Source organism: Cricetulus griseus, chromosome 3 (genome assembly GCF_003668045.3).
Source record: "Cricetulus griseus strain 17A/GY chromosome 3, alternate assembly CriGri-PICRH-1.0, whole genome shotgun sequence".
In the NCBI taxonomy this organism is placed as follows: domain Eukaryota; kingdom Metazoa; phylum Chordata; class Mammalia; order Rodentia; family Cricetidae; genus Cricetulus; species Cricetulus griseus.
The window spans coordinates 26,233,945-26,257,697 of record NC_048596.1 but is presented as its reverse complement, the minus strand read 5'-3'; positions in this window follow the sequence as shown (position 1 = coordinate 26,257,697).

Here is a 23,753-nt window from a genome sequence, read left to right as displayed (position 1 = left end):
ACATTCATACAAGGATATCTGTTCAATGATGTTCATAGCAGCATTATTTGTAATAGCCAGAAAGTGGAAGCAGCCTAGATGCTCCTCAACCGAAGATGGATAGAGAAAATGTGGTACATTTACACAATGGAGTACTACTCAGTGGAAAAAAAAATGGAATCTTGAAATTTCCAGGAAAATGGATGAAACTAGAAGAAACCATTCTGAGCAAGGTAACTCAATAACAAAAAGACAAACATGATATGTACTCACTCATATGTGGATTTTAGACATAGAGTAAAGAATTACCAGCCTACAATCCACACTGTCAGAGAAGCTAGAAAACAAGAAGGAGCCTAAGAGAGACATACATGGTCCCCTGAAGAAGGGGAAAGTATAAAGATCCCCTGAGCAAATTGAGAGCAATGGAAGAGGGGGAGGGAGCTAGGAGAATGAGAAGGGGAGAAGAGAAGGGATGCAGAGGACATGAGGGAGCAGAAAGTTTGAGTCAGGGGAAGAATAGAAGATAACAAGAATGGAGATGCCATAATATAGGGAGACATTTTAGGTTTACAGAAAAACCAGGCACTAGGGAATTGTCTGGAGATCCACAAAGATGACACCAGCTAACAATATAAGCAACAGAGGAGAGGCTACCTTAAATGCCCTCCCCTGATAATGAGATTGATGACTGACTTATATGCCACCCAATAGCCCTCATCCAGCAGCTGGTGGAAGTAGAAGCAGACACCCACAACTTATCACTTACTGAACTGGAATCCAGATGCAGAGAAGGAAGATTGAAGAGCAAAGGGGTCCAGACCAGGCTGGTGAAACCCACAGAACCAACTGACCTGAATGTCAGGGAATTCTTGCTCCCCAGACTGAGAGCTGGGATAACAGCATGGGACTGATCCAGAACCCAGGAACATGGATTTCATTGGGGAAACCTCGGAAATCTATAGGACCTCCTGTAGTAGTTCAGCACTTATCCCTAGCATAGATGTGGACTTTGGGAGCCCATTCCATATAGAGGAATACTCCCTGAGCCAAGACACACAAGGGTGGGCCTAGGCCCTATCACAAAGGATACGATATACTCTGATGACCCCCTAGAGAAGGCTTCACCATCCCTGGGGAGCAGAAAGGATATGTGATAGGTAGGTTTTAGTTGAGGGGATGGTAGGGGAATAAGGGGGGGAGGAGAGAACTGGGATTGTCATGTAATACAATCTTGTTTATAATTCAAATTAAAAAAATCTGCAAAAAAAAAGAGGTAGACAGATCTCTGTTAGTTCAAGGCCACATTGACTACCTGAAGTGGATCCAGTCCTAAAAGAAACAGCTCACACAAAGTGATCTCAGCACCTGGGATCACAAGCCTTTAATCAGCATTAGAGAGGTGGAGACAGGAGTGATATGGCTGGGCAGAGAAAGGAATAAAAGGAGGAGACAGGAACTGATAGCTTTTGCCTCTGAGGATTTGTGGAAACAGAATTGCTATTTCAGCTGGGTAGAGGTAAGATCATCTAGCTTGGCTACTTTGCTTCTCCGATCTTCAGCTCGATTCTTGAACCCCAATATCTTTGAGTCTTTTATTTTCATTTTACATTGGAACACATACAGTAAAACAGTCTGTGAAATGTAATCTTTGCAAATTACCATTGTACCTAGTTAAATTCCAAGAATCTACCAACAAAGAAGATGAAGAAAAATGGGGAAAATATAAAGTCCTTAACCCTGGAAAATGTCATTCTTTCCTTATGTCTTAATTGACACTGCAAAAGCCCCATGACAAAAACCTTAGCTATGAAGGATCTGCAGTTAGGAGCAAACCATTGATTCAGAGAGTACTGGTTTCAAATTATAGCTTGACAAGTTAAGTAAGATACGTCCTCTCTCTGACATTCAGTTTCACCATAGGTCAAAGATTACTCTAAGTCTACAACACTTTTGATTAATTAAACCATATACTGTCACATGTGGCCAAAATTTGCCCTATGCTTGCACAGCAGTGTTGCAATGGAATCCATCATCTTACATGACTGACACATACTAACAAGGTGACTTTGCAGCTGTATTTCAGTACTGGAATTATTTTAATGGCCAATATAGTCCATCTGTTGATATCTTATCAGAGAGTACAAATACCTTTTAAGTTACAAGTTGCTGCTGGGGCATATGGATGAACATCAGAATTATACCCACAAGCTTTGGAAGATATAGTTCCTGTATTTTTCAGTAAGTATAATTTTATCTACCTCTCCCTCAAGGACTCTAGGATAATTTAGAATTGTCTTAAGTTGGAATTCAGAAGCAAAATGTAAACATTCCCAACATATGGTATGGAGTACAACGGATGCCACCGTTCAAGAAACCAAGATGGAAATCCAAAGAAACTAAAAATATTTTCTTTAAACAACCTTTCTCAGTGCAGCTGCTTCTGTGTGAGACCAGATGCCATAGCCCCTCCCCATAGGGGGATTTTTACATGCGGCTATATTTATGTTCCTATGATTTAATTCTTATAGCTCAAATGAAATTGTCTTGGTGATTTTTTATGCTTCTGCTACTGGAAAAAAAGAGAGGTGCAATGAAAGAAAAAAAAGATCGGGTGGAGATTTATGGAAATTTATGTACATTGAATTCAAAGTGTAAGGAGGGGGTAGGCTAAGCAATCACTAGAAACATAAAGAGGTATTGTTAAGTCAGGAAATAGACTAAGGATATTTTTAAAAGCTGTGTCAAACTAAAACATTCAGGAAAGAAGAAATAAAGGGAAAAATTCCAATGATATGGAAAAATAACAAATAGTATAATTGATGACTTAATTATTTATAATTCAGACATGCCAATAATGTTGTATTCATTAATGGTCAGAGATAGTCAAATAGATAAAAGTGTTAACTACAAGTATTTAATAAGATATATGAGTTAAATATGAAACTCTAGTGAAACAGAGAATAAAAAAACAATGAGCATAAGGAAGAGGAGTATCAAAGGAGCACAATAAAAATGATACTGGCTTTACAAAGAATTTTACTAAAGATGAAGATTGCAACTAAAGGCAAGGAGTGCTGCTTGGGTATTACATGAGAATAAATGTCAAGTGCATCTGGATGAGACCATATCACACACATACATACTTATGTGTCTAGTACCAGAGCTTCCTTCCCAATACATAAAGTAAAACTGAACAGAATTAAATAGAAATAGCTAAATCCATTACCACGATGTAGTCTAACAAACAGCTCCCAGAATCTGATAGACTAGGCTAATTAATAGGTCAGGACTTCAAAACATGTTCATATTCACTAACAGCACTGAATAGGAACTGAATATATGAGTGTTTTGGGGACAGATGCTATCTGTGAAGCATCCTGGTATTTCCCAAGAAAAGCCCAGTGCATTATATAGTGTTCTCACTTTCTGATACATGTGGAAGTTAGACTCGTTTGGACTTCCTGTAAAGATGTCAGTACTTATATGGCTCTCCAGGAGATGTTAAAATCTCCTTCCAACATCAAGGGAAAGTGGCTGAGTTGTGCATGCCTGGTCCATGGAAACTCTTCAAAACCTTTCATTGCACTGTGACCCAAAGTAGATATTTGGAATCTTGAATTTCTCTGCAGTTTTAGGCTCACTTTGAAAATACCTCCCTCAGACCCAGATATGAAAAACACAAAGAAAATTAAAATAATTTGATTGGTAATTGCAAGAACTTCATTATAAAGAATATGATCAAAATATATCATGTGAAAACTTTTAATTAAAAAAAATTATAAAATTTCAGTCCCGATGTTAGGCATTCCTAAGATCTGGGAAGAATTGGTTGGGTGGGTGGAGAGTTGGGAAGGATCTGGGAGGAGTTGTTTGAGTTGGTGGGATGGTGGGGAGGATCTGGGAAGAGTTGGTTGGTTGGTTGGAGAGGTGGGGAGGATCTAGAAGAAGTTTCGGGATGAGAAGCCATCATCAAAATACATTGCATAAAAATTATTTTCAGTATGAAAAGAGAAAAAATAGTCTTTAAATTTTTTCAAATAAGCCTAGAACGTACACTTAAACAAAAGAAGAATAAATGGGTATTTGACTCTGTTAGCTCTTTCTAGTCATATTTATGGCCTTAGCATACAGATATAGGAATAAATATAAATGATATATTTAGGTGCAACAAGGCCTTTCTAGTATAAATGTTTTAGCATCCAAAGACTAGGTTGAACCATGTGTCTTTGGATAATAGGCCATGCAAATCCATTATTTTACATTCTCTTCTCTGAAATTCTGTTTTAGGTTTCTAAGTTTTTAGGTCCCTTTCACTTCTAATATTCACAGATAGAGAATTAAAGGGGCTGTTCCTTGATGGTTGTAGGTACCATGACAGTATGAGGTCCCACTGAAGACAAACATTCACAGATAAAAGCTAAAGTACAGAAAGCTGTATGTATGAGGCTTTTTATTTTTTCTGGACATCCTGTGACTTCTATGCCCTTCATGGGTACCGAGGTAAAGTGAGCTGCTAGAATTTAAAATGCAGAGTTTTCACAATTCTCCCTTTTGATTGGTTGTGGTTTTCTGTTAATGGTCTTTGTCGATTGAAAAGAGAAGTTTGTTTGGTGTGGGGTGTGGAGTAAACAATCTGCATGTATAAGGACAGATAATCAGCATGTAGTTAGGAATTATGCTGGTTTAGTAAAGTGGCAGTTGTAGGTTCTCCAAGATCCATGAGATCATCACCAGTGCTTGGGTTTTGGCCAGCTTTCCACTATCAGGCATAACTTCCCTCAGATCTTAAGTCTAGTTAGAGAGTTGTTGGTTATTGCAAGTATCATGCCACTTTAGTAAGAGTTTTTGAAAAGCAACTGCATTCTAGAAACCACAAAAATGTGACCAATATGAGAAACCAAATGTACTCCAACCAAAAGTATTTATTTATTTTATTTTGAAGAGTAATTTAAAAGAGTTATAGGTCTTATAAAACAATTTTTTCAGGAATGTTATCAATAACTCATAAGTCATCCACCTCTTGCTGATCTTATATGTAACTTGCACAATTTTCAAACTCTGAATTTCAAGGCCATGCTACCTATGAGAATTGAGCTCTCTCTAGGCTTCTGTAGGTCAGCTGTGGATTTTTAACTTTCTTTATGCAATAAAACTTTAAGAAAACTCACATATAATACCCGTTCAATTTAAATTTCTCTTTCAGTGCTGTTGTCCTGGTACTTCAAAGAATCTTAATATTTACTATTTTAAAGGTGAATTTCTTTATAACCCAAACAAGATGAGATGAATTAGCTAATATAGAAAGAATATGAGGGTCCAGATGTTGGATATAAATTTGTATCAATTTAAAAGATGATATTAATGATATATTTTTTTCTGGTGTATGAATTAGACACAGATAGTCCAATTAGGGATCTGTTGCTTACCTCTAAGGTATGTATACCACTATTTCACATAGGGTCAACATGTCATGCTGATCATTGTTGTGATTTTGCAGTCGTAGATGAGTAGAACTGTTGGTTGCTTCTCTCCTTTGGAAGCTTTCATAGTGACTTCTAGTACTATTTCTCAAGGAGGCTATTCAACACCAATTGGTTATCTAGTTCCAAATGGCTAACACTGAAAACATACATACAAGTAATATTATACAAACTGAACAGGTTGTACTTATCTATTTAGGAACACACACACACACATACACAAACCCACACACATACACTCACATGTAACAACAGTGAATGAAAAAGAAGATGTGAATTTGAAAAAGAGCAAGAGGGGTATATGGGAGAGTTTGGATGGAGGAAAGAGAATGGAGAAATATTTTAATTATATTATATATCAAAAAAGGAATACTTTTTTAAAATAAAAGAGATAGTATACCTGTCTGTCTGAGTTAATCAGAAGCATCCAGAAGCTAATTAAAGTCTATGTTTCTACCTTACTACTTCCTACAAGAATTATTGCTATTTTTCCCAATTGATTTTCAATACACTCCCTAAATCCCAATCTCGTGTGGCAAATGGGTAGTTGGTACAGGTGTCAAGGAATAGAAGAGTCGTCCACAACAGACACCGTATATGAGGACACATTTTGTAAGTGGAAAGATAGGAAGAACTACAAGAAACTATACTACAGATTACATAAACTGATAGTTTAAATTATGATTGTCTGACAAAAATTATCCTTGTAATAAATAATACGTATTTTAAAGTTGTATATTTTTAAATCCTTTAAAAGAGACCAAAATTTAGCCCTTTTCTTGATGCATTTGAAGCATCAATACCCATGAGAATATTTTTTGTGCCAAGTTCAAGTTATTTCTGTCTTTTATACTTTTCTATTTACCCTTTGGTTTTATGCTGAAAGATTTCATTTTCATGATATGAATTTTTGTATCTCTACAGTCTTCTCTAAATAAACATATAAATAGATAACTCTACAAAATAAAAACAAAAAACCTCAGGATCTATCTTCATACTGACAGACGTGCACACATGCATACATCCATCCCCCAACCTGCAACTCTCTCTCTGCTTATATCTAGAACGGAATACCTTCAAAATGTAAGTTGTGTTCATTTATGGAATGTGAAAGTAGTCTTAATTTTGTCTCATTTGTTATATTTTAGTATTTTCTGCTCAGCTTTACAATGCTCCTATGTTTGCTTTATAATAAGCTAACCAATGTTTTGATATATGATTACACTCTTCTTTATTGGTTTGCATCTGAGCTCTGTTCTACGTCTACGGGGTAGATGACATCTTGAAGCAGCCCTTGGAGAATCAGTTGCTTTGCTTGTGAACTACCTCTTTCATGGAATTGGGAGAATTAAGTGAAGTAAAGGAAGGGAAGTGCTTGGCACAGAGGAAGTGGTTAAAAATTCTTAGTTCCCATTTTAGGAATTTTATATTAATGGACGAAAAAGACAAGAGAGACTAAAATGCTCAAATATAAAATAGAAGTGGTGAAAATAGTAGTTATTTGGTACTTGGAGTTGGCTTCCAATTTTGAGATTTCATACTGTGTTTGAGAAATCTTGACTTACGAATTTTAAGATGCACTGCACCTCACTGAGTTCTAATACACTAGATGTGGGTGGAGATTTCAGACTCTGCTGAAACTAAATCATTCACTTTGGAGCTGAAAATATCCGGAGGAAGGTTTAGCTTGACTTCAACTTTGTTTCTAGTCCACCCTGCAAGAATCATCTGTCATCTTTCAGTGGTTGAATTTATGATGGATTGACAATTTGATACTTGTATTTAATGTGTGCTAATTACTCTTACCCTCTATGTTCTCTTACCTACCTTTCAATCTGTCAGCCTCTCCCCATCCTCCCTACGAATTCCTTTATCACATTCACGTCTTTTTGTATAGTTTTGACCCACTGAGTTTAATGAGGGATGTCTGTGTGACTATGAGTTCCGATTTATGTATTGGAACCTGATGGATTCACTAGTGTGTACACAACTGAAGGCATTGGCTTCCTTCTTCCAGAATCTATCAGTATTCTTTCATTTACCAGACAAGTATAGACTCCATAGGCCTCTTCCCCACTCATGACTGACTGTTGGTTAGGGCAGGTGCTATGAGTTCATGATTGTAATAATGTAATAATGTAATAAGATCCATTTTATCACCCTGTTTCTTATCTTTCTGGTATTGTATTCTTTTTATTCTCTCTTTCCCAATGTTCTCTGAATCATAGAAGGAGAAATACGAATGTTTTATTTAGGACTAGGTAGTCAATGGCCACTTATTCTTAGCACCTTGAACAACCAGAAGTCTGCATTTACTGTTTCTTTAATCAGAAAGTCTTAAATGAGTTAGGCTGAGAATAACATTTGCATATGGATAAAAATATAGATATTTAGATGGCACTTTCATGTTGTTTTAATTCAGCTAAACAGTGCTAATACCACCACCACCACTAGAGCCTATTACTTTATCAGTCATATTTTTTTTTTGAGGTTACAATACCAAACATCCATTCCTTCTGTGGAATGGGCCTATTATCTAAGCGGAAAGTAGTTGGTCATCACTACAACAGTCATGCCACCATTGTACAACTAGGTACATCTTGCTTGACAGCTTGGTATTATAGGTCATAGGGTTAGCAACTGGATAAAATATTGCTGCCTTTTCATTGGCACCTCCTGCCATTATGAAAGCTAGCCAGCAGGGAGGAAGTTTCCAGCTCTATCACAGCTTTATTTCTCTACATCTTGCAACTAAAATGTATGGAGTCTTCAGCAATAGGGTCTAATCATCTAGTTCTGGTGGGCAGAGAAGCACAGCAGTTATTCTTGATTGACAGTCAAGTGGGGTTTAGAATCACCAAGGGATCTGGGCAAAGCTGTTAGGGATTATCTAAAATAGGTTAATGGAAATGGAAAAACAAACTTACTCTAAAAACTTACACTGAAAATGTTGTACACAGGGAAAAGCACTTCCAAGAGGCTTTGCAAATGGTGTGGCTGAGCTAAGCAGCCACTTCCTTGTAGCAGCTCCTTAATTTATTAGATTTTGCATGCCTTGTATCAGGTCAGTGTGAAAAAAAACACATCAGATTGCTGCCTTGTCTTCAGCAAGAGACTCTGTCCCTTAGATGACTGGTGCTAAAGGTAGGGGGAAGTGTGGTGCATTGAAGAATGGCAGGCATCTACTGCCCTTCAACACAAAAATCCCCCACTCTTAAGTTGAGTAATAACATTCAGAGAAATACTTGTGTGTCTTATCTACCAGACATCTCCCTTGGACAGCTGGTCCCACAGTGTGCTACTGTTGACATGAGGTGTGGGAGTTCCTTTTCATCTTGTGAAGAAAGTCTGATTTTTCCTGTGATTAAACTTCTAGTTCCTAGGAAACAGCTCTCCCTTTCCTGGAACTGCTCTATCTGTTGCTTCTATCTCAGAGCAGCCTCTTTGTTAGAGGGCCTCAATGCTGATTTAAATTTGAATAATGACAAATAGCAACTTAGGTCACTGGAGCCTAAGGTCCTTGCATCTCAGTCACTCCACACTGCTGCAGCCCTTTATAGGTGTTTCATTGGACTTCTATTCTCTGGATTTCAGCTTGACATTTTCCTGTACTTAAATTTGCATAAGAACAGGGGAAGATGGTTCGGTGGGTAAAGCATAACCCCAAGTGTGAGGATTTGGATTCAGATCCCCAGGACTCAAGTAAATTCCAGGTAGATAAGTAAAGATGCTGCCTATAATAGCATCTCTTGGGTGGTGGAGACAGGGGATCTCTGGAAAAAGCTAGACTCGCTGGAATTGGTGAGCTCCACGTTCATCAGAAGACTACTTCAGCAAATACAGTGGAGAACAATCGAGGAGGACCGTCCACATGTGCACATGCACATGTCCACTGAACACACACACATGTCCCCACATGTGGGAACACATATACACCCATTTATGCATATCACACACATACACATGCAGAAAATTCCCTTCAGTTGGCACCAACCTTACATGAAAAGCTAATTAATGACTTCGAGGAGAGTGAGAATTGGTATTTCCTGGGGAGAAGCCCCCATTTGGTTACCTAATACCAACTGGTCAGCCATGAAATCAGATAGAAGCAACACTCAATGTAATTAGCATGCTGTATTTATATATTTATTCAAATGTATAATATATGTAATGATACTTCAATAAAATGAAGTCATGAGTTAAGAGAGGGAGTGGGCGCCATGGCCCATGGTGGAGGAATGATGTAATATTTATATCATTTAATAATTAAAGTTAAAAACATAAACTAATTATGAAACAAAATACTACATCAAAGGCATGTGTACAAGAAACCCAATGCCCATGAATAAGCTAGAGTGAAAAAATGTATACATGAAAATAGCTATTTTATTTGATATGGAGATTTATGAATTCATTAAACATTTGAGGGTCCATTACAGTCAAGGATTGTATTAAAAAGTTAGAAAACAATAGACCTTTAGCCCTTGGTTTCTCAGAAAATCCCATCAAATACAAATATTGGAAAGCATTCATTGTTAGTTTGCAGGCCTGGGCATTAAGAATGGCTACCTTCTAGTATCTCCTTGGAGTAGTCACTTGGTTGGTCTGTGGTACAGCCCCTCTGCAGACACAATCATAATTCCCCTGTATAAATGATGTTAATACATATTCTAGTTACTTGATAACTATCCCCTGTTAGTTACTATGTGTTATTTCTAATTTGCATAAGCCTGTAAATGAAAATCCTGTTATAAATCAAGAAAAATACTCTGAATGTTTAAAATAATACTCTTCAAAAACAGAAAATGACAGCACAGTCTGAATCCAAGTCTAGTTGAATTGTTTTCACTACTCCATCTCCACTCCTCAGCACTGTGATTTCATGGCTATAACTCCCTAAGAATTAACAGAGCACTTCTAATGTGTGCTATGTCACAACTACTCAGCAAATATACTACCTAGATTATTGAGTTCTACACATAGAATTTTTATTTGTCTTTATTATGTTTTAGACATATTTTTATCTCTACAATTCAAGAGGGTTTACATAACCATAGTAAAAAAAAAATGCAAGCCAAGCCATCATGAATATGAGAACACAGCTTACTTCTAAGAAGAAAAACAGCTTATTTGATGCATCCTCAAAGCAAAAGAATATTAGAAAATATTCTTGCTTTAATTTTGAGCCTTGGGCCCTAAACATGACTGTTCCTCGAAACTGGTTCTCTGAGTTGCTTTCACAGTCTCAAAGATTATGGAAAGTGTATTCAATGTCATGACCAGGTCTTTGTTGGTTCACCGGTTTGTTAGGGAAAGTGAGTATTTGTTTATTTCACTTGGTAAAGTTCCCACAGTAACTGAGATGACCTTTAAAGAAGAAACAGAATATTTTCTAGAGGAAAGAAAGTGTCTATAAATTACTACTAACAAGCCCCAGCTGTAGCTAAGAAAAATCAGACAGAAAATATAAATTAGATTTTTTTCATGCACTTAATGAAATTCAGTTTATTTTTAACTTTTTTCAAAATGTGAGTCCCTTCCTCCTTGCAAGTGGACACTTTGTTCTTACCCAGTTTTTAATATGTGGAAGTGAAACATAACATGGTTTCAAAGGTAAATTTATTTTTTAAATTTTGTTTCAGGGTCTCTAAGGCTATATCTTATTTATCTACTTATTTATTTATTTATTTTTATTTTCTATGTGTAACTATTCTGTCTGCATGCACGTCTATGTACCACATATATGTCTGGCACCCTTAGAGGCCAAAAGAAGGCATAGAATCTCTGGAACTGGAATTATATAGATGGTTGTGAACTGCCAAGTGGGTGCTGGGAACTGAACCCGGGTCCTCTGAAAAAGCAGCAAGTGTCTTACCCGCTGATCCGTCTCTCCAGCCTCAAGGCTGGAATTCCTCCTTATGATTCCAAAGTGGAATATTGGATTGCTACATGTTTTCATTACTTTTTCATAACGTTCACATTTTCTGTCCTATTTTAATCAGAGAAAAATGCTTTGCACAAACATCATCAATGTAAGCAACATCAATCTCAGGCTCTGTTGAAGGTTTAAAAGGGAAAGAAAACACCTCCCTAAAGCTAAGGAATCCATATTATGAACGCTGAGTAAATTTGTCCAAGTGGAGCTGAAGTTTGTATTTTTACTATTTTTTCTTCCAATTGTGGGTTTTAGTGGCTTTGTGATAACATGGCCTTGCTGACATTCCACATTGTGTTAACCTCTAATTAAGGTATTTTATTTTAAGTGGCACATGGAGGCAGCTATAGCTCAGATGTGGAGGGCTACTCCCCATCCAACCAGCAATTCTATGATTCTGCTCTCCTGAACATGGAGCCCATTGTACTGGTTTGTGACTTGAGTCAACCCAAAATTTAACACAAAAGGAAATATCCCAAAATGTAGAATGCTGAGTAATGTGGAAAGCCAAAGTAGATGAATATTGTAATGATCCAATCAGGGGCCCGGGGTAGCCATTCATCCAGTTTCTCCAATTGCAGTCTTTCTCAGTCTTTCTAACGCTGCAACCCTTAAATACAGTTCCCCATGTTGTCATGACTTCAACCATAAAATTATTTTTGTTGCTATTTTGTAATTTATGTTGCTCTTGTTATGAATCATAATGTAAATTTTTTTGAGACAGAGTTTGCTAAAGGGATCATGACCCATGGGTGAGAACCAATGATAGACCCTCAGCCAGTGCTTCACAGTCTTCCACCTAAAGATCACATTATATAGCAGTTCACCGCCTGCCATGTCAGGGCTGTGCTCAAATGTGCCTTGGGCCAGACTGTAATGGTCCATCACATTTGTGTCATGTTACTCTCTATGAGCTACAACCAATGGTATCCTGAAATTCTGCTCTCTACAATCAAATAGCAAAAATCTGATAATGGGAGAAGGACTTTAGGAGATTTTAATAGAAGCTGTGACTTCATCCATATGTGTGAACCATTCCAAGAAATTATATTTGAAGCAGGCAACAGCACATATGCCCTGGAAGAGCTGCCATATTTAGCTACCACATGTTACTTTGCAAGATGGGAAGACACTTGTCTTGGAGTCTTCTTGGGCAATAAACAAAACAAAACAAGAAAAAACACCAAACTATATTTGATTCTTTGTCTCATGTGCATGACTCCCTTTAAATTAGCCCAGGCAATTCATTTATGGTGTTGGTTTGCCTTTCTCCTCAATTAGACTACCAGCCCCTCAAAAGCTGGAAGTATTGATCTCTCTTTGATGAATACGTTTTCTTGAAGGAACATGTACTTGTATATTCACACACACCAAAGCAATATTAATTGATGTTACTGTGATTTCATTTTGCTAATCAGTAGGCCACACAGAGGATGGTCTCTAAATTATACAACACAGTTGTTACTACTGCACAAATTGCATGGATGGAGACTGTGGAGTGTCAGATGCTTACATGTATTACATCGTATGACATCAAGCAGGTGGCCTTCACACAAGTGCACTCATGCAAGAGCCTACTCTAATCATTCTTCTGCAACATCTTGTACTTTCAGGAAAGAGAAAGAAATATTTTTCTACAACCTGGATTATTGGGCTAAAATGTCACTACAATACAATTTCAGTCATCATAAATCTCATAGAAACAGTTCAATTGAAAGATCTCCCAGACAAGCTGGAAACTTCAAAACATCTTGAGGGTAAACTCTGTGTCATTGACAGACAAGCCATAAAATTTGTCTTCTGTGAACAGCTTGTTTTGCTTTCAAAGGGAGAATAATGCATATTTTACGATGGTATTAAGCTTTTGAACACTATACACTAACTAGGTGTTCAACTATGATAGTTTGATTTTTAAGTATTATTTTTGAGATAGGGTTGGCTTCATATAACCTAAGCTGGTTTAAAATTCACTGGATACCCAAGGATGACCTTGAACTTTGGGTCCTTCTCTGCCACATATGGAGTGCCAGGATTACAGGCATGTATCATCATAGTCAATTTATGTGGTTTATCCATTGAACCCAGGGCCTTATACATGCTAGGCAAGTACTCTACCAACTAAGCCACTCCTTTTTGTATGCGTTTGTTATTATTGTTGTTAAAGATTCTGTACATAATGCCAAGTTGTTTGTACTTTAATTTTTCTGGAAATTAATTCATTCCTAGAATAAATCCCACATGCCTTTGTCTTTCTAAATATATTGTGGTTATAATCCTGATGGACTCAGAATCAATATTTCTGGCATCTTCGATGCACAATGCCTTCAAGACACAATTAAATCTTTGAAAAGTCTCTTGTCCCTTTAGTAAATAACCCTAATTTGCTTTATTTTTAAACTCATATGGTTGCTTTTCCCTACTAATTTCAGTTTTCCAGCTCCTTCTTTTTGGAGGATACTTGTTGAAGAACCATCTAACTCATTTAAGTTTGTTCCATGTATTCACACAGGTGACAGTGATATTTTAAGAATTATGTATTGAATGTGAGATAATATACCCAAAGCTCTCCTGTGAAACCAACAAGAATGCATCTGAGTGTCTAGCAGGCTTTCTTCTTTTACTCTTCCTCCCTTAGATTGTCAGTATTTGTCTTTGTTGGCTATGTGACAGTCTCCTTTTCAAAGTCTGTCAGTCATTTGCATGCCTGATGCAGTCCTTCAACATCCAGTCCCCATTTCAAAACTGTTACCTTTTCCACTTTTATATTTTGAAATCTGAATCTGGCAACCTAAGTTATTACTCTGGGAACTATTTCAATTGCTTTCTTATCAGCTTTCAAAAGAGCTGAATGCTAAACAAATTGTCAAATGCTACCCCCACCAAAAGAAAAAACACCATTAGGAATGGATGATGGAGATGTAGCTAATAGCAGCCCAGTGAGCTATTAGCCCCGAGGAATCATCTTGGAAGCAAAAAACTATCACCTTCAAATAGGGTGAATTGAAAACATTAATTTTTATATTTTTTCTCCCACGTGGGACATGGAGAAGATAACATATCATGGTATTTATGTGGAAAATAAGAAAGCATCTTCATTACATTGATAAAGAAAAATCTTTTACATCTGTTTAAGGAACTGAACAGAATTTAATGTCATCAAAAGTGTGCCTTTGGAGGTGCTGTCCTTGAAACCGGCTCCAGTAGTACTAGGGAGTCAATGTACCATCAGGTCTTAAGTTCCCAGTATGCCCTTGAAAGTGATGAATAATTTATTCTCACCTGTCGGTTTTCAGCTCAAGATTATAGAGAATATGGCTAGCTGAGTCAACTTCCTGTATTTCCTGAGTCTGGGATTTCCCAGCATAGTACATAGTTATGAATTATTGTCTCAGCAGTTTACAGTCATGAAGTTAGGTGAAAGTGCCAAAGTCTCTTATTAGCATCTTGTCTGTGCTATCATTTCAGTCTCTACTTCATACTTTCTAGTAGATTTGTTCCATCAGTACAACTGCAGTTGCTTTTATGTGGTTAAGTTTTGCATATTTTTCTTTTATATTGAGATTAGTGTATTTTTATACTTAAAATATATTCCTTGTAAGAAGCTTATATTTGTTTGCTTTCATTCAATCTGATGACCAACAGCTTTTAATTACAGTATGTATTCTGTAGTTGTGTTTGGATTTATATTGTTATCTTAGTATTGCTTGTATTTATTTCCCTTGCCCTAACTTTTCCTTTATTATTATATTCTTAGCTATATTTTTATTTCAGTTGTGCTTCCTTCCTTAGCCCATTACATATTATCTCATTAGTCTTTGGTGGTTACCATGGAAATTTTGATATATGATCTTGATTTATTAGGATTTTTTGAAATTAATAATTTTTCATCTTCCAGAAAGTGCAAGGATTATAGAATCACTTAATTACTTTGCCCAGCTAAATAGCACCTTACATCTTACTATCGTATGCAATTTGTTTCTATATATTAAATCCCATAAGATTTTAATATTAATGAATTGCATAGTTAATATTAATTTTGACTTTTAAACATTCCTCCTTACATAATTTTGTTTACATTTGGGTATAGTTTGTTTAATGTTTGGAGAACAAATCTTATTTTTTTAGTATGATGTTGATTATTGTTAATTCAGACTTTTCACTTGCTTGAAAATTTCTTCTCCTGTGTTTTTTTTTTTTTTTATATATATGTCTGCTTTGTGTAGAGTTGAGGCCTCATGGGCTTTTTCCCATCCAGTTTGGCATGTTCACTGCTGTCCTCAAGTTCAGCTTATGTTTGGGTAGTCATATTGGTGACACTTACTTACAGGTATGGCTTCTGTTACTATTAGGCAACGTAATCTCACAGCAAACTTCCTGATCCCCTGGATATTACAATCGTTCTGCTCCCTGTTCTGCAATATTGCCTGAACTTTAGTTGTGGGAGTGTTTTATAGATGTAACTGTTGGGATTTGGCTCCACAACTCTGCGTTTTGGTTGGTTGTGGTTTTCTGTAGTGGTCTCTACACTATACAAAGAACAAAAGGAAATGGAGGCAAGCTGGGAGTGAGAGATGTAGTATTTCCCAGGGAAGAACACACCAATTTGTTGTCCAGTATCAAAGGGTCATCCTTGAAAACATAAACACAAGTAACATTGTACATACTGAACATATTATGTTAGAAATATATATGTACATCTATGTGTACAATTACAATTAGTAAAAAAAAAAATTCCATGAATTTGAAGGGGGACTGGAGGGAGGAGAGGGAAAGAGAAATATAATTATATTTTAATCTCAAAGGGAAAATGAAAAAACTTCTAGTAGAAAACAAAACATTTGCTGTTGTAGACTTCTTGTTTGGCAGGTGTAATTTTTCCCTATAGCTAAGGTCTTCTGTCATCTTCTGGCTTCCAGTGTCTCTGCTAAGAACTTTGTTCATCTCCTTGTTGCTATTTAGCAGGAAATGTGTTCCTTTGGTCCCTTGCTGCTTTTGTGTTCTGTTCTTTTCTTTCTAAGTTAGATTGTGCTCAGACCCTTGCAGAGGCCAAGCCTGCACTCTGTCACTAAGATGCATCTTCGGTGTTATTGATTTGTACTTCCTGCTTACTTGGTTAATAAATGATCCTCCTCAGGTCTCTGATGGGGTTGATGACTCGATAGCTATAGTTTTACAGTTTTCCTTGTTACCAAATTCAGAAAAGAAACTCATAAAAGAGATGTAAAGTTTATAATAGGTGAGAGATATAAAAGGTTAAGTTGTTTAAGAAAATATTTTAAAGTCAAAAAGATTATTTTTAGGTTGGTAATAAAAGGTATAACAGAAAGTGATTTAGGTACAAAATTGTGTAGTCACCAAGATAGGATAGATAATAGGGTATTTCGCCACAGTTGTCAAATACAAATGGACTGGACACTGTCAATGTAATTCTTCCCTGAAAATTGTTTTTATTGCATATAGTTTATTGATATTAGAGAAATCCTTTTATTTGACTAAAACGGGGAAATGCAGAGAATTTTTTTTGTATACTGTGTGAAGATGTGTCTCTTGTCCTTCTTCACCTGTCTAAGGCACCTTCTAATTGGTTTAATAAAGAACTGAACATCCAGTAGCTAGGCAGGTGGGACTTCTGGGGAGAGATAGGAATTAAACCCAAAGTGACCAAGGTGTAGACTTCATTTGGACTGTTACTCCGACAAAAGACTATAAAAGACATTTGGCACAGATTCAGATTTTTTTTTTAAAAGTGGATTGAATAACACATTACATAAAACAATTTTGTTGAGGTGAAATTGCATTAAAGTTATGCTGAACAATAAGCTCCCTACTTTTAATTAACTTTTACAAGTAACAACGATCGATTTCTTTAAAATGGGTACTGATCTGTGGCTCTATTGAGTTGAATATTTGTATAACAGAATTTTCTCTCAAATACATTCTTGTTTCCATATCTGTTGACAACCTTGATGCCGTAATAAAATGCAGAGAATCTAAAGTTGTTTGTGTTGATTTCCTTACATTAGAGGGGTGCAGTGCCCACTACTCATTTTATCAAGCACCATAGCTGTGCCTGAATCTTGGCCTGCCTTGTGCCATCCTCCTCTGGTAACAATCACTAAGTATCAAGTGACCAGTGTTATGACCTGTCTAACCTCCAGTGTCCCTTCAGTCCTATGGATAGGGGATGGATACATTGCCCAGGTCTTATTATTGTAACAGAGTAGGCAATGGATAAGCAGCACTGACAAGACATCTCAGCTAGTCTTCCTTGGCACTCCAAAGGAAAAAGAAATTTGTTCCATTTCTGCAGATAAGCAGAGATGACAGATGAAGACCAGAACTCATTCTGAGAGTTATACAACTTTCAGGGGGGGAAACTAAGGTGATAACCTGCTCTGCAATCTGGCTTGCTGCTTATTTGTTGCCAACTGTTTTTGCTTTCTGTTCTGTGTGATTAGGTCTTTGGATTTTATCTGAGTACAATGAGACTCAAAGGAGTAACAAAGTAAATTTTATCTGAATTAGTAGATGACAATAAAGACCTAAAACATAGTGCTGTACATCCAGTATACTCTACTCATTTTTTTCTAGATAAGATCTTATATGACCACATCATGCAATCTAAGTCAGAACATCCACATTGAAACAGTACTACTAACTCGGACTTGCTGTTTCAGTTCTACTAACACCTTTGTGCTGTATAATTCTTGATTTGAAGATGGCTTTCCTATGGATTGCAAAATGCTTTATAATGCTACTAGTCACAAACCATCAGGGACTAATAGCAACAATTCCTCTGGGATATGATAAGCAGAAATGCCTCCAGCTATTATTGTTAAATATCTCCTATAGGGTGAAATTATCCCAGAATGAGCCCACCAATGTTAACTCCATTTCCCAACTTAATCTGATCACACACATCACATGTACTTTTAAGAGTTGATCTTTTTAACAGTGATTTTGGTCACTAGCTGTATATAGTTTTATGCAATGTGTACAGTACAGCCATCATCATAATTGTGCCACAGAACTCTTCTCCCGTCACAAAGAAAGAAACTCTTTGTACTTGAGATTCTACTGTTAAGCCCATCCTCTCTCTCCTACTGGGCAACCACTTTCCTTTTCCCATATCTATGCCTTGTCTCTGAAAATGTTACTTGAATGGAAGGGTGCAACATATAAACATTTGATACTGGATGGAATTTCATTCAGTATAAGGCCACTGAGGTCAATCCAATTTTTAAATAACTTTATTGAATCCTTGGGAATTTCACAGCATGCACCCCAATCACCTTTCCCAGTCCTTCCATGTCCAGCCTCTACCCTTGTAGCCTCCCCCAACAAAAGAAAAATTTTACAAAATAGAAATAAAAGTTAAAAGAACATAACTTCACTCCTCTGTCTTTCCTTCCTCCCCCTCACTTATTTGTGTGTCATAATGACCTTGGGAACTTCAGTGTGTTCCCAAGGTCACTATAACCTTTTACCCAAATAGCTTTACTTGTATATGTTCACTGCAATGAGTTGTTGGTATGATTCCAGGCCTCTGGCTTCTGCTACACCATCAATACTGGACTTTCACCAAGTCTCCTCTTGGATATCCTGCTGTTGCCCTGAGTCATGGGTACTCTGCAGCTATGGTTCCATAGATCTGGTCCCTTCATGGGCTCCAGCAAGTCATAGATGGAGTAGTTGTTGGTGTGGGTCAACTCAAAGCCCTGAAACCATATACCAACCTCAAAAGTTTTTTTTTTTAATTCATTTGTCTTGACCTTTTTTCATGTATGCTTAAATACCAGTTAATTTAATCATTTACTTGTTAAAGGATGTGTGGAATTCCCCCTACAGAAGTTTTGACTATTATAAATACAGTTGCTAGGAACTGAGCATGTATCTAAAAACCTTTAGATGGTACAGCAATCACTTTAAATAAGGCTGAAAGAATGTTGAGCTCTTCTGAAATTAGGTGAGGTTCATGATCGAAGATTCATTATAAAACTCCTTTTAGATTTGTGTGTGTTTTAGTATCATGGTCAGTAAAGATGGCTCAGAGGTTAAGAGCACTACTGGAAGAGAAGCTTAGTTCTGTCCTTGGCATCGACTTTTGGAGGCTCACAATAGCCTGTTCATAATCCCAACTCCAAGGGATCTGATGCCATCTTTTAGTATTCTTAGGCACTGCTGTGCACAAGGCCACATGCAGACATATATATTATTTAAAAAGAACAACAACCTAAAAGTAGGTTAATTTTGTATGCAGCTACTTTGCTGGAAGTGTTTGTCAGCTGTAGGAGTTCCATGGTGAAATTTTTAGCGGTACTTAGGTCTACTATCATACATCTGCAAATAAAGATACTTTGACTTTTTCCTTTCAAATTTGTATCCCCTTGGTCTCTTTCCTTTGTCTTAATTCTCTAGTTAAAACTTCAATTTCAATATTGAATAGATATAGAGATCATGGGCAATTTTGTCTTGTTCCTGATTTTAGTGGAATTGCTGAGAGTTTCTCTCCACTTAAGTTGATGCTGCAAAGGCTATGGGCTTGCTGAAAACTGCCTTTATTATGTTGAGGTATGCTCCTTTTATTTTATCAATACTATCTCCAAGACTTTTATCATGATGAACCATTGGATTTTGTCAAAGGCCTTTTCTGCATCTAATGAGATAAGCATGTAGTTTTTCTCTTTTAATTTGTTTATATTGTAGAATATACTTACCGATTTTCATATATTGACCCATCCTTGCATCACTAGGATGAAGCTTATTTAATCATGATGGAAGATCTTTTTGATGTGTACTTAGATTTGGTTTGCCAGCATTTCCTTGAGTATTTTTACATTTATGTTCATAAGGGAAATTGATCTGTAATTCTCTTTCTTTGTTGAGTCTTTATATGACGTGGGTATTAGCATAATGTGGCCCCATAAAAGGAAATGGGAAATGTTTCTGCAGTTTCTATTTTGTAAAATATTGACATTATCTCTTCTTTGAAAGTCTGGTTGTAAATATCAGTAGCCCTCTTATATGCAAATGACAAATGGAGTGAAGGAGAAATCAGAGAAATAAGACCTTTTATAATAGCTTCTAATAATATAAAATATTTTGGGTAACTCTAACAAAGCGAGTAAAGACTTCTAGAGTAAAGACTTCTATTATAAATGATTCAAGTCTCTAAAGGAATAAATTGAAGACAGTATCAGGATTGACATAGTAAAAAATAGCTGTCCCACCAAAAAAAATCTATAGATTCAATACAATCCCTATCAAAATATATAACACAATTTGTCACAGCTCTTGAGAGGACAATTCTCAATTTTATAGAAACACACACACACAGAGAGAGAGAGAGAGAGAGAGAGAGAGAGAGAGAAGAGAGAGAGAGAGGACAGAGAGAGAGAGAGAGAGAGAGAGAACAATCCAGAATAGCTGAAGATGTCACCATTCCTGATTTCAAGATGTACTACAAATTTATAGTAATAAAAATATTTCCATTAAATCAGACATGGTTAAAGGAATTGAATTGAAGACCCATACATAAATACGCATACCTATGGACACCTGATATTTGATAAAGAAGCCAGAAGCACACATGGAAAAAAAAATGAAGCATCATCAATAAATGATGCTCATTGGACTGGTAGTCTGTATGTAGAAGAGTGCAAATAGATCCATACTAATCACCCTCACAAAACTCAAATCACGACCCCAACAGAAGACCACATATACTGAACCTGACAGAAGAGAAAGTGGGGACTAAACTTGAACTCAGTGACACAGAAAAGACTTTCTTGAAGAATACCATTAACATAGTCAATAAGATCAATAATTAATAAATGGGACCTCATAAAACTGAAGTTTCTGTAAGACAAAGGGACACTGTCATTCTGACAAAATGGTAGTCTATAGAATGGGAAAGATTGTTGTTTTTATTTTTTTACCAACTCCACATCTAATAGAGGACTAATACACAAAATATATGTAAAGAACTCAAGAAACTAGATATCAAAACCTCTCCCAAATAACCCAATTTAAAAATGAGGTGTACATCTAAACAGAGAATTCTCAGTAGGTGTTTCTCTGAGAAACAGTTCAAGAAATCTCAACATCCTCAGCCATCAGTGAAATGTAAATCAAAACTATGTTGTAATTCCATCTTAAACTTGCCAGTATGGCTAAGATTAATAATGTAAGTGACAGCTCATGTTGGCAAGGATGTGAAACAAGGGAAATACTCTTCCATTGTTGGTGGGAGTTCAAACTTATACAAATTCTATGGAAATCAATATGCTGGTTCTCAGAAAATCTAATTCAAAATACAGCTATACCAGACTTGGGCATACACCCAAAGGATGCTTTATCCTACCTCAAGGACACTTGCTCAACCATGTTCATTGCACCTCTATTCATAAGAACAAGAAATTAGAAAAAAATCTAGATGTCCCTCAAAAGAAAAAATTATACAATAGGGCAGCTCATTAAAAATGACATCCTGAAATTATCAGGCAAATGCATGGAATTAAAAATAAAATCATTCTGAATGAAGTAACCCAGACCCATAAAGATAAATATGGCATGTATTCACTTATATGTGACTATTATCCATTTAAGTAAATGATAACCATTATACAGCCCATAGACCCAGAAGGTTAGGTACAGAGGAAGGGACTAGAGTAGACACACGATTCTCTCTGGGAGGGTGAAATACACTTTGCTGATGGACTGTGAGCTGGAGGAAACTGGAGCTGGAGGATCAGTTGAGGAGCGGTAGGGTATACAGGGTTGATGGAGAGAATATGGAGACAGCTAGAACTGAGGGGAATTCATGGGGTGGTATGAAAACCTAGTGAATTGGAAACTTCCTAGTATATATGATGGTGATCCTAATGAAGTCGCCAAATAATGAGGAAGAAGTCCCAAGTGACTATCTTTTGTCACCAAAATTGAAGCTTCCAATACTAGGAATTGTTAATATCTAAATGAGTTATTGGCCAAAGGGGTCTTATGGAAATCCTCAAACAAACCCTAGCTGTTGCCTATACTACAGGATGCTCTCCATAAATGACATCAAGGCTCTGTTGTTGAAGACAACAGCCACACAACTCATTGAACATGGGAGAAATTGAGTAAGTACTTACATAGAACCTTTAGCCCCCACGTTCTAATGTCTTTGATATGGGAAAGTACTCTGCAGGTTATGGAAAGAAAAACTGGGGCAGGAGAAGGAGGAGGGAAGGCAAAACTGTGGCTGGTATGTAAAATAAATGAAAACAATGTTATTTAAACAAAAAGGGGAATCAAAACACCAACCTAGCCACAAAACTTTTGATCTACAATGCTGTCCCGCCTGCAAAATATGCTAGAGCAATGGTGGCACAAACCTTGTGGTAGTAACCAAATAATGTCTGATTTGACTTATGGCCCACTCCCTGAGTTGAATCCTATAGCTGACACTTCTTGGGTGATCAAAAAACCAGAAACTATGTAGCTCAGAGACATAGGGTAAAGCTAAATATTACTGATCTTAAAAAAGTAGTGATGGTAAAATGACTGCTACTGATACTCTGGCATTCTCATAAATCAATGCCTTATTCAATCATCAGAGAAGTTTCCTCCTGCATCAGATGGAACAAGCACAGAGACAAACAGACACAGACACACACAGACACACACAGACACACACACACACACACACACACACACACACACACACACACACACACACACACACACACACACTGTGGGTGGGGACAGGGTGGGAGAAAGAATGAGACCTTGGAATGCACAACTCTAAATGGGATGTCTCCATCAAATCCCTTCTTTCGGAGCTCAGGGAACTCCACAGAAGAGGAGTCAGGAAGTGTAATACCCAGAGCAGACTGAGTACACACAACAACAACTTTCTCTAAATCTACTGAACAAAGTGCTATGCACTCACTAAAGCAGCAAGCACAGGGCCAGCACAGGTCTGCACTAAGTCTTCTGCATATAGTATAGCTTTCAGGTTAGTAATTTTATGGAATTCCCCAGTGTGTGAACAAGCTGGTATCTGATTCTTCTGCCTTCTCTTGGGCTCATTTCGTTCTGTTGGTTTGCCTTGTCCAACATGGATGTGAGAGTTTTTGCTTGTTATCTCTTAGAAGTCTATTTTTGTTTCTAATAAGACACAGAAAGGGAGTGGATCTTGATGGGAGGGGAGATAGAGAAGAACTGGGAGGAGTAGAAGGAGAGAAAACTTTAATCAGAATATGTTGTATGAGAAAAGAATTTATTTTCGATAAAAAGTAAAAAATGAAATAAAAACTAAAAGTAAAGTATTACAAAATAATCAATAGCAATAATTTAAAATATAAACAACA